The 12,079-nt window shown below is 38.1% G+C and overlaps 4 pseudogenes; all 4 read left to right on the forward strand.

The window, feature by feature from the left end:
* Nucleotides 1–5,924: 5,924 nt before the first annotated feature.
* LOC149229725 (pectinesterase 31 pseudogene) lies at nucleotides 5,925–6,670 on the forward strand (annotated as a pseudogene).
* On the forward strand, nucleotides 6,670–7,065 carry LOC149229726 (sister chromatid cohesion protein PDS5 homolog C pseudogene; annotated as a pseudogene).
* A 3,515-nt stretch (nucleotides 7,066–10,580) lies between these two features.
* Nucleotides 10,581–11,248, forward strand: LOC149229727 (pectinesterase 31 pseudogene; annotated as a pseudogene).
* Nucleotides 11,248–11,643, forward strand: LOC149229728 (sister chromatid cohesion protein PDS5 homolog C pseudogene; annotated as a pseudogene).
* The last annotated feature ends 436 nt before the right edge of the window (nucleotides 11,644–12,079 follow it).

Consider the following 12,079-nt stretch of genomic DNA (forward strand, 5'->3'; position numbering starts at 1 on the left):
TTCTCAACAAATTTTTAGTTTAGATATTTCTTCATGAAGGTCATCTTCTTCTAAAGCATCCCAAAAATTATGATCGTCATAAGCCATTAGAAGTCTATAGTCATTACTATGTTCATCTTCATCACTATTTGATAAACCATCGCTATCTACATGAGTATAGTAACTCTTTTTATTTACAACTTGTTTTCTATTCCATTTTGCATATTCCTTCCCTTTTTCATATTTATCTTTATGAGGACATTTGGTAGCATAATGACCAACTCTACCACCAGCAAAACATTTGAAGGGTAGTTTACCTCTGAATCTTCTAGAACCCCGTTGAAGCTTCTTGACAAAGTTTACTGTTATGAAACCAGCTCAAGAAAAGATAGAAAAGAAAGATCAACGCCTTAGAATTCAGCCTCTTCGAGGGGGCAACCTCCTTTACATTACATAAATGAACAATTCTTGGATGATACAATTGAAAAGACCTCCTTTCTATATATAGGAGTCTAAGGGGTCATAACATAACCAGAGCCGACATAACAATAATAATGTAAGGGCACAATAATAACAATAGTGGGCTTCTATGGGGTACAATAGTAACAATATTGGCACTAGATGGGTACATCAATAAAATAAGTGGGTTATACTAATAAGAATAAGGGGTTACACTAGTAGTATAGGGGCCTAACATGCCCCTCTCCTTCAAAAAGCGTTGTCCTCAACGCTTGAGTAGTTCTTGATGCTTCTGTATAAAATTCTTGTCCTCCCATGTGGAATATTCAGTGGGTAAGTTCTTCCACTTGATGAGATACTCTGAAATTGATCGATTTCGTAGCTATCGGGTTCTTGTTTCTGTGACTGCTCCAGGTTCCAATATGATTTTTCCTTCCTCTTCAATTTCTGGCAATATTGCTTGAATTGGGATCTTTTGCAACTTTTGAATAAGTGACCATACTTCTTCGTCCTTCTTCCATTCATCCCTTGCTTCGTTTATTCAATTTGGTTGGATAATATAAATAGCACAAAACAATGCTTCCACATCCTCATCCTTGAAGAGTCTTCCCATTCGGTAAGGTCGCCATTTTTTAAGTGCATGTAGTATTGCCAACATTTCCTTCTCATAAATAGCTTGCTTGAGATGTAGCAGTAAAAATACCCAATCACCTACATCAAAACATTTTTCACTACGATGTTGATCTACCTGTTGTTTCATTTTATTTTGCACCAAAGTGGTGTTATCCTTTAAAAGTTGGAGAACTTGTTGTTGATGCTCGATGTGATCTTTCTCTGCTTGAACCTTTTTCTTCTTGACATGTCCTTCTATCTTGAGAGTTTGAGGAGTGGTAATTCTTGTCAATGCTTTACAAGATATGGTCTGATTCATTTCTTCTTTCTCTGGGGTGGTGTCCCGGCGTATATCCTCTTCTTTTGATGTTTCTTGATCCTTTTCTTCCTCCTCTTCATATTCTATGTAAAATAATTTCTTCTCAGCACACCTATGACCTTTAGTGCATTTGCTATCACAATTGTAACAAAGCCCTTTTTCTCTTTTTTCTTGCAATTGTTGTGGTGTAACCCTTGTAGGTTGTGGAAGGCTGGGAGAAACAACACTTCCATCTTTATAGTTGTGAGGGGTATGCTTCCTGGTTTCCATAATTTTGCTTTCCATTATGTCACAAAGCCCTTTTACTCTTTCCAATTGTTGTGGTGTTGCTCTAAAGAAGGTGTTGCTCTTTGTATCCTCATAATGTGCTATCATTTCCTCCGTGAAAATTGACCACGTACCAAGTTTTTTATGAGAACAAAGCCCTTCATACCATAAAAATTGATCTGGTTCTAAATATGAAGATGCAATACATACCTTTTGTAACAGTTGTACACCATGTAGATCAAAATATTGCTCCATCTGAAGTATCCAATTTATCGGATCCTTGCCATCAAACTTCCTCATCTTGCTTTTTCTTGATTTTAGGAGCTCGACCTTGAAACGACTGTAACTCTGTACTTTCAGATCTTTAAGTTCTGAAATTGTGAAATATAGTAGCCCTCTATGTCCTCTTTCCAATGCCACCAGTATGATCCAAATTGGATTCTCCAAGAAAGAGTTATGCACAATCTCCCGCAGTGACCTGATTATAGACTAGTTCAGTAGAGCGAACTTGTATGAAGTGCCACATGTCATTGTTTCAACCTTTGACTCTAAAAAATATATAAATGAAAACTACAGTCCATCCACTTTCTGTACCTTCTTACAAAATTTCAATCTGATGCTCAGAAAGAAAGTTATGACGATTTTCTCCAGGTCACCTGTTTTGAGTGTAATTCAGGAGTCTGCAAAAAGACCAACTTCCTCAGATCATATCTCCGAATGTATCACGCGAAAAGCTCTGAAATTCGGAACCAAGGTTCAGCGCGATTTCTTCTAAAATGGGTTTTTTTTGAGACTTCTGAAACGTCACAGAAAAAAAGTTATAGCGAAAATTCCACGATGACCTGTTTGGAGCAGCGAAACCCTAGAATCCAAAGCTCTGATACCAAATGTTATGAAACCAGCTCAAGAAAAGATAGAAAAGAAAGATCAACGCCTTAGAATTCAGCCTCTTCGAGGGGGAAACCTCCTTTACATTACATAAATGAACAATTCTTGGATGATACAATTGAAAAGACCTCGTTTCTATATATAGGAGTCTAAGGGGTCATAACATAACCAGAGCCGACATAACAATAATAATGTAAGGGCACAATAATAACAATAGTGGGCTTCTATGGGGTACAATAGTAACAATATGGGCACTAGATGGGTACATCAATAAAATAAGTGGGTTATACTAATAAGAATAAGGGGTTACACTAGTAGTATAGGGGCCTAACATTTACTTCATCTTCTTCTTCTGAAATATGTCTTGATTCATTGAGTTCTTCCTTTCCTTTTGCTGAAGCTTTAAATGTGGCTTCTCTCATATCTAATGGGCCTCCTTTTCTCATCTCAAAGGCAGTTAAGATTTCGTGAAGCTATGTCATAGTGATAGTCTGCAGATCTTGTTTTTCTTCTATGGCAGACACTTTTGATTCAAATTTAGCAAACAAGGATCTTAAAACTTTCTCAACTAAGGTAACTTCCTTTATATCTTCACCCAGATTCTTCATACAATTGACAACCTCATCTATACGTAAGAAGTAACTAGCTATACTTTCATCATTGTGCATCTTAAGAGTTTCATACTGAATTCTGAGAGTTTGAAGTTTAGCACATTTTACCTAAGAGTCTCCTTTGTAGCTCAGAACGATTTTGTCCCATATTTCTTTGGCTGATTTGAGCTGCATAACTTTGACAAACTCTGATTGTGACAGACTTCCCAATAATGTATTGACAGCCCTGGCATTGGTTTCATATTGCTTTTTACCTGCCGTATCTGTAGGAATTGTTGATGGAAATGTATATCCTCCTTCCACAATTTCCCAAACATCCGTTCCAAGTGATTGTAGATAGGCTTTGGTTCTTATTTTCCAATAAACAAAGTTTCTCCCATCAAAGATTGATGGTCTGATGGATCCCACGCTTTCTTGATTACTTATGATGATGGATCTCCCTTCAAGCGATCAAGCTTCTTCTGAAGGACCTACTTTGATACCAATTGTTGGAAATAATACTGAGAGGGGGGTGAATCAGTATTATCAGATCAATAATTTTATTTCCCAAACAGATTTGTATACGCTACTTCAACTAAGTGAACTAGCATGTACACGCGATTGTACTTAAAGAAACCAGCATATATGCAAATAACTTTTGATTTACCAAATTTATCATGCATTGAACTTTAACCAGTAGATCAAAGATTTATTAGATAGTGCAGTAAAAGCAGAATAAAGCATCACACATAACCAACAAACATGAACACCAAGATATAAGGTGGAAACCCAATGTGGGTAAAAACCACCTGCTGCTATCGTCTCTATCTTCTTTGAATAATAAGAAAATTTGTTTACAATCTTGTACTGGTGCAAACTTATACCAGTACGCAGGCTTCTACTTATAGAAGGTTACAACCTTCTCTCGTTATCCAGCTTCTACTGGAAGGGAGCTACGACCCCTTAACTCTTGTACTCGCTGATATGTTTACTAGTACGTAGGTGGCGACCTACAGAAGGCTACGACCTTCTTTCTTCCTCCAAGGACCACGTTTCATAAATTTTCAGACTGGATCCATCAACAACATCATAACTGCAATTCAATCATCAAATACATCTGCATCAACCAATCACTGAAACTCAATCATCACTTTCTGAATCAACCACAACTGAATCAATCAATCACTTTGACAACCCATCATCAAATCACAATCAATCTGATCATTCAGAATACTGTCACCATAATATAGTAACCAGAACCCAAAACTCTGCAACAGCAAACAGAAACAACTGAAACATACTTTATAAGGTATACGCTACTTCCATGTGTCGAGCCTACGTGTATACGCGCTTTTATCAAATCCAACCAGCATACACATCTGCAAATATTAATTCATAATTCTGCAGCTATTCCGGACTTTAGTTATACCTAGATCATAATATTTACAGAATAACACATGCATTAGTATTCAGATCTAGACTATACATGATCAAACCACATGATGATAATTCATTTCAAGCCTTAAGATCCTGATCCATCATTAGATCTTATCCTTCATCAACCGCTAAGGTTCATCCTTGATTCAGCTCAAGCACGACACCATAAGCTAATGACTTGCATACTAGATATCGCACTTTATTAGATATTCGATACTTACACACCTGGCTTAAGGATCTTCTCCTTCTTATATAGTTTTAGGCCTTTCTCAATACCATGGACCAAAACCACTTAGGACCAAATACCTAGGGTCAATACCTAGGGTCAAAACCTCGGACCAAATACCTTGGACCAATAACTTGGATCAAAATACCTTGGACCAAATACTTCAGAACAAAAACTTAGTTTTCCAAGATATACGAGCTTTTCCTTCTATGAAAGTGTGTGTGTACGTGATCTGAAATGGGGCACTAAAGGCTTCTTGTCATGCTTACAAGAACCTCTCCCACTCCAAAGCTTAAACAATGTCCAAGATCTATGTTTATGATTGATAATTTGCGGAATAAATAACTTGAAATAGGTGTACGCTTTTTTTTTGCCTTTAACTGACCAATTCCTTAAGTTCATTTGCTTTATTGATATTTACATACACATTTTTATCACTCAAGAAAAATTTCTAAATTGTTCACATCAGTTCGATTGTTTGCCAAAGGGTTGGTGTCAATTTTGGGTCTAGTCTTTCCATCTGGTTTTAGAGTCTAAATAGTTTGAATAGGAGTCTTGTTAAGAGTATTGTTGGTATGTATAAAGGGGTCAATTCTCTATCTTAGTCTATCATTGGTCTCACATCTCACATGGATATCATATGTCCAAACTCATTTCAAAGCCGAAATTGTCTAGGTGATTTCGTAGCGCCTGTAATCATTTTAAAGTGGTTTTGCAGCACATAAATCCTTTTCAGCAATTTCGCAGCGCAACATGCTTTAAGTGATTTCGTAGCGCATAATTCATATTTTGCACTGGCTGCGCTACGAAATTGGGTATTTGTTCGAATCCATAGTCATTCTTTCACAACTGTCATATCCATCAAAATCCATCAACAGTTGTCAGCCTATACATTTCATCTATCATATTTGACCGCTTATCCTCATCATTAGGTCGTTAGGTGTCTTGGTACTGGCACATGTTTGCAATTGTATTTTACTCAGCGGTTTTGGTCATTCAATCAGGGTTTTCAAAATAGTATCAGAGCAATCGGGGAAATGTTCTTGTGGGTTTTGCTTCTATTCTTTGAATTTGGAGCAGTCTGAAACTATTCCTTGTAAACAATCTTGACACCCAATCAACTCTGTTCCAAAAAGGCATCCTGAATACTGCGGGATATTTATGCAGCTATAAGCTTGACCACATCCTCGCCGGATCAACAGACGCCAGAAAATTCTCCCAATAATTTGAGGCAAAAGTTCTTCGAACTATAAACCGCTTTAGGCTTTCATGGCGCGGATCGCGGGTGGTAAGGTGCTGGTAGTAGCACAGGACGAGAGAGGGCATTTCACTAACGTGCAGGCCGCCATAGATACAGTTCCTCTCCGCAATAACGAGAGAATTACTATCGATGTCTTGCCCGGGGTTTAAAGGCAGCCAATTCATGTGCCCAAGACAAAGAATATGATCACATTGCGGAGATTTTGTGCAGAGGACACAGTTTTGACATGGAATAACACAACCACTCGCATTGAGCATCATCAGGCAACCAGTGTAATAGGTACAAGAACATTTGGATGTGGTACTATTATTGTTGAAGGAGAGGATTTTATTGCCGAGGGAATCACATTTGAAAATGTTGCTCCAGAGGGTTCAGGTTAAGTTGTAGCTATTCGAGTAATAGCTGACAGGTGTGCTTTTTATAGTTGCAGATTTTTGGGGTGGCAGGACACTGCATATCTACATTATGGGAAGCACTACCTAAGAGACTGTTACATTGAAGGCAATTGTGACTTTATTTTTGGGAATGCTACTGCATTGCTAGAACATTGCCACATTCACTGCAAGTCACAAGGTTATATTACTGCACAAAGTCGAAAGTCTGCTCAAGAATCAACAAGCTATGTATTATAATGCAGGATGCAGTGATTCCATCCATAAGTGCGTTGGTAAAGCCAGAGCTTCTAAGGCACCAAGACAAAGATGTCAGGCTCATTGTTGTTACTTGCATTAGTGAAATCAATAGAATAACGGCACTTGAAGCACCATATAATGATGATTTAATGAGGGAAATATTTCAGTTGATTGTTGGAAGCCTTCAGGGACTAGATCAAATGAATAGTCCCACATTTGGAAGGAGGGTAACAATTTTAGAAACTGTCGCAAAAGTCAGGTCATGCGTTTTCATGCTGAACCTTCAGTGTGATAATCTCATCCTTGACATGTTTCAACATTTCCTTGCCAGTGCTAGTGAAAATCACACTGAAAACGTATCTGCTTCAATGCAAACAATTATGAGTTCGGTTTGAATGAGAGTGAAGACATATCACAACAACTGTTATCTGTTTTACTGAATAGCTTGAGAAGAGACAAGCAAAAAGCTTCACCAGCTGCCCTTGCACTAGCTGTAAATGTTGTTAAACGCTGTGCAGAAAAGTTGAGGCTAATAACCATGCTCATTTACAGGTTGTTCCCATAACCTTGTCCAAAGCATCAACTATGCGAAGTGAATTTTTAAAGGCAGGGAAGAAGACTGTGCTTTTGAAATTACACAGCAGTTTCGTAGCGCGCTACGAAACTGCTGTAGCTGCATGTTACAATTCAGTTGATCAATTATGATTGACAAAGCAGCAAATCTTTTTGAAAGGTTTTGTCATCACACAGGTACATGGGAAAGGTTTACAGCACATCAAGGACGTGGCAGTGTGCTCCATTTTGGGTAATTAAAGGATAAAGAACATGGCTAATTACTTCCGAATATCTTTGAGGAAAACAAAGGCATAAAAACAGGGACAATTTCCTGTTTCTCAGCAGAGGTAAAGGGATACGACATTAAGGACCAGTAAGAAGCTTCGAGCATCCATCACAACTAAACTAAAAAAGACCAATTGTCAGAGAATGAGCCTGTTTTCTCCTTTTTCTCGTAGGAGCACAATCTTGATTGTAATAAATGCTATGTTCAGCATGATGACAAATTAGAATCCTAATTGTTTTAGGATTCTAGAGCTGTCAATTAGTAGTCAATTGTATTTATTAGTTAGTTAAAAGGGTTAATAGGTGTCATTAGAAGTAGTTTTCGAATTCCCCTCATGCTTGAGGAGGAATATCGATCAGTTAGAATAAGAGCTCTATATATAGCTGTAACAGCAATGTAATCAGGGTTGGAAAAATTTTATGATACAGCTTGTATTTGGCTTATGTAAAGACTCAATTTCAGTAATATAATTTTGACTTTACTTCTCAGGATTCACGAAGGATTTCTTATGTTCAGAATATGTGATCTTGTCCTTTCCATAATTTTTACAGTGGTATAGATGTATAATCACTCAGAATTCACTGAATGTGCTCTGATTTCCTGTATGCATTTATAAACTGTGGTCCCATATGAGTTATGTTCTGAATGTCTAAATGCTGAGTGCCCTGACTTCTATGTAAGGTTGAGTTCACTGTTATATTGAGGTGTTGTTGACTCCATAAGCCCAATGGATAGTTGTTTAATGTATTTCCAGCATTCATATTTTTCACAGTTGTTCTATAAGAGTTAGCCATCTTATCTTTAATCAAAATCATTAATCCTTTAAGAGAGAGCCCTCTCAGGTTGAGGAGGCTAAGCCTCAGCCTAAAGTAGGTCTGAAATAGTTACTTAGAGTCAACCTGACCAGCAGCCTATCAGGATCTGATTTTGAGATAACATTTTGGTGCGTCTGCCGGGAGCCTGAAGATTATTCATTCCCGAAATCATGAAGCTGAACTTCTGAAGGTAGCAGGAGCTCAGAAGGTTTTTTGAGGCTGCAAATCTACCTTGGCGACTCCATTGTTGAAGAATTCGAAATTCATAGATTCATGGTGATTCCACTGGAGTTATGAAGGACCCAGATGCTACCATTCTTATTTCAAGGTATGCATGCATAAATTTTTCAGGAATTCATGGTTTCCCAAATCATTTTCCCAAGGATGCATATTTTCTAAGGAATGGTCCAAAATTCAATGGAGAAGATTTGAGTTTAACTTTGAAGCATATATCAGATTTTTGTGATTTTACAGAACTTCTTAGAGTTAAACATGAGGATGTTTGCATTATGTTGTTCTATGATTCATTTCAAGGGAAATGTAAACAATGGATTGAAAGCTTTTCTACCAAATCCATTAAGTCATTTGAAGACTTTTGGCTTATGTTTTTGGAGGAATGGATAGATAGATCAGATGCGGTGGCAAACTCTCCTTCAATTCAAGGTTTCAAACAATGGAATAATGATCATAGTAATGGAGAAACAAATGAAAATTTTTCTTTGTCCTTGTCTTCATATCTAAAATCATTTGAGTGTAAGGCAGAGGATAAGATGAAATTTTTGGATGAAGTTGCTAAAGACATTGAGAAAGACATTGAAGGTTTAGAAGGTCAAATTCAGGCATATAGTTTTCATAATCATGATCATTATTTTCAGAAGCTTTCTATGGCAGAACACAAGGAGAGAGTGTTGCTTCCTTTCTCTTTCACGATTGAGGAACTGTACACTGTTGTTGAAGATCAGTTTGCACAACCAGAAAGTTACAGGAATCATCAAGCTAATCATGTATTCTGGGATCCTATAGCTAAATACATGGAAGAGTTTTACTCTCCAGTGTTTCAGTTTTTATATGAAGATCAGAGGCAATTTCAGTGGCAGTGGTCATCACAATATCATTGTGGCTCTGAACTCCGATGCAGTCAAAAAACTCAAATATCAGATAAGACAAATGATTGGCTACATTGGAAATTTCACATTGATTGAGCTGAAAGAAATTTGAATTGTTAGGGTAGGTAGGTAGGAAAATGCAAATAAGCTCAAGGTTGACTGAGCATTTTTTTTAGTAGATGTAGATTTCTTTCTCCTACAGTGATCATCAAGCTTAAGCCCGAGGTGAAGGCCCAAGACGCTGGAAAGGGATGTTTGTCAAGCAAATTTCCGTTTGTAATAAAGAAGACAAAGCACTGGACCTGCATGTTCTTAGTGTACCGCAGGAGCACACTATCCCAAGTGGAGCCACTGTTATCACTCAAGAAAAATTTCTAAATTGTTCACATCAGTTCGATTGTTTGCCAAAGGGTTGGTGTCAATTTTGGGTCTAGTCTTTTCATCTGGTTTTAGAGTCTAAATAGTTTGAATAGGAGTCTTGTTAAGAGTATTGTTGGTATGTATAAAGGGGTCAATTCTCTGTCTTAGTCTATCATTGGTCTCACATCTCACATGGATATCATATGTCCAAACTCATTTCAAAGCCGAAATTGTCTAGGTGATTTCGTAGCGCCTGTAATCATTTTAAAGTGGTTTTGCAGCACATAAATCCTTTTCAGCAATTTCGCAACGCAACATGCTTTAAGTGATTTCGTAGCGCATAATTCATATTTTGCACTGGCTGCGCTACGAAATTGGGTATTTGTTTGAATCCATAGCCATTCTTTCACAGCTGTCATATCCATCAAAATCCATCAACAGTTGTCAGCCTATACACTTCATCTATCATATCTGACCGCTTATCCTCATCATTAGGTCGTTAGGTGTCTTGGTACTGGCACATGTTTGCAGTTGTATTTTACTCAGCGGTTTTGGTCATTCAATCAGGGTTTTCAAAATAGTATCAGAGCAATCGGGGAAATGTTCTTGTGGGTTTTGCTTCTATTCTTTGAATTTGGAGCAGTCTGAAACTATTCCTTGTAAACAATCTTGACACCCAATCAACTCTGTTCCAAAAAGGCATCTTGAATACTGCAGGATATTTATGCAGCTATAAGCTTGACCACATCCTCGCCAGATCAACAGACGCCAGAAAATTCTCCCAATAATTTGAGGCAAAAGTTCTTCGAACTATAAACCGCTTTAGGCTTTCATGGCGCGGATCGCGGGTGGTAAGGTGCTGGTAGTAGCACAGGACGGGAGAGGGCATTTCACTAACGTGCAGGCCGCCATAGATACAGTTCCTCTCCGCAATAACGAGAGAATTACTATCGATGTCTTGCCCGGGGTTTACAAGCAGCCAATTTATGTGCCCAAGCCAAAGAATATGATCACATTGCGGAGATTTTGTGCAGAGGACACAGTTTTGACATGGAATAACACAGCCACTCGCATTGAGCATCATCAGGCAACCAGTGTAATAGGTACAAGAACATTTGGATGTGGTACTGTTATTGTTGAAGGAGAGGATTTTATTGCCGAGGGAATCACCTTTGAAAATGCTGCTCCAGAGGGTTCAGGTCAAGCTGTAGCTATTCGAGTAACAGCTGACAGGTGTGCTTTTTATAGTTGCAGATTTTTGGGGTGGCAGGACACTGCATATCTACATTATGGGAAGCACTACCTAAGAGACTGTTACATTGAAGGCAATTGTGACTTTATTTTTGGGAATGCTACTGCATTGCTAGAACATTGCCACATTCACTGCAAGTCACAAGGTTATATTACTGCACAAAGTCGAAAGTCTGCTCAAGAATCAACAGGCTATGTATTATAATGCAGGATGCAGTGATTCCATCCATAAGTGCGTTGGTAAAGCCAGAGCTTCTAAGGCACCAAGACAAAGATGTCAGGCTCATTGTTGTTACTTGCATTAGTGAAATCACTAGAATAACGGCACCTGAAGCACCATATAATGATGATTTAATGAGGGAAATATTTCAGTTGATTGTTGGAAGCCTTCAGGGACTAGATCAAATGAATAGTCCCACATTTGGAAGGAGGGTAACAATTTTAGAAACTGTCGCAAAAGTCAGGTCATGCGTTGTCATGCTGAACCTTCAGTGTGATAATCTCATCCTTGACATGTTTCAACATTTCCTTGCCAGTGCTAGTGAAAATCACACTGAAAACGTATCTGCTTCAATGCAAACAATTATGAGTTCGGTTTGAATGAGAGTGAAGACATATCACAACAACTGTTATCTGTTTTACTGAATAGCTTGAGAAGAGACAAGCAAAAAGCTTCACCAGCTGCCCTTGCACTAGCTGTAAATGTTGTTAAACGTTGTGCAGAAAAGTTGAGGCTAATAACCATGCTCATTTACAGGTTGTTCCCATAACCTTGTCCAAAGCATCAACTATGCGAAGTGAATTTTTAAAGGCAGGGAAGAAGACTGTGCTTTTGAAATTACACAGCAGTTTCGTAGCGCGCTACGAAACTGCTGTAGCTGCATGTTACAATTCAGTTCATCAATTATGATTGACAAAGCAGCAAATCTTTTTGAAAGGTTTTGTCATCACACAGGTACATGGGAAAGGTTTACAGCACATCAAGGACGTGGCAGTCTGCTCCATTTTGGGTAATTAAAGGATAAAGAACATGGCT

This window comes from Pinus tabuliformis, chromosome J (assembly GCF_031772625.1).
Source record: "Pinus tabuliformis cultivar Carrire ecotype Pingquan chromosome J, CPIR1, whole genome shotgun sequence".
Classification (NCBI taxonomy): Eukaryota; Viridiplantae; Streptophyta; class Pinopsida; order Pinales; family Pinaceae; genus Pinus; species Pinus tabuliformis.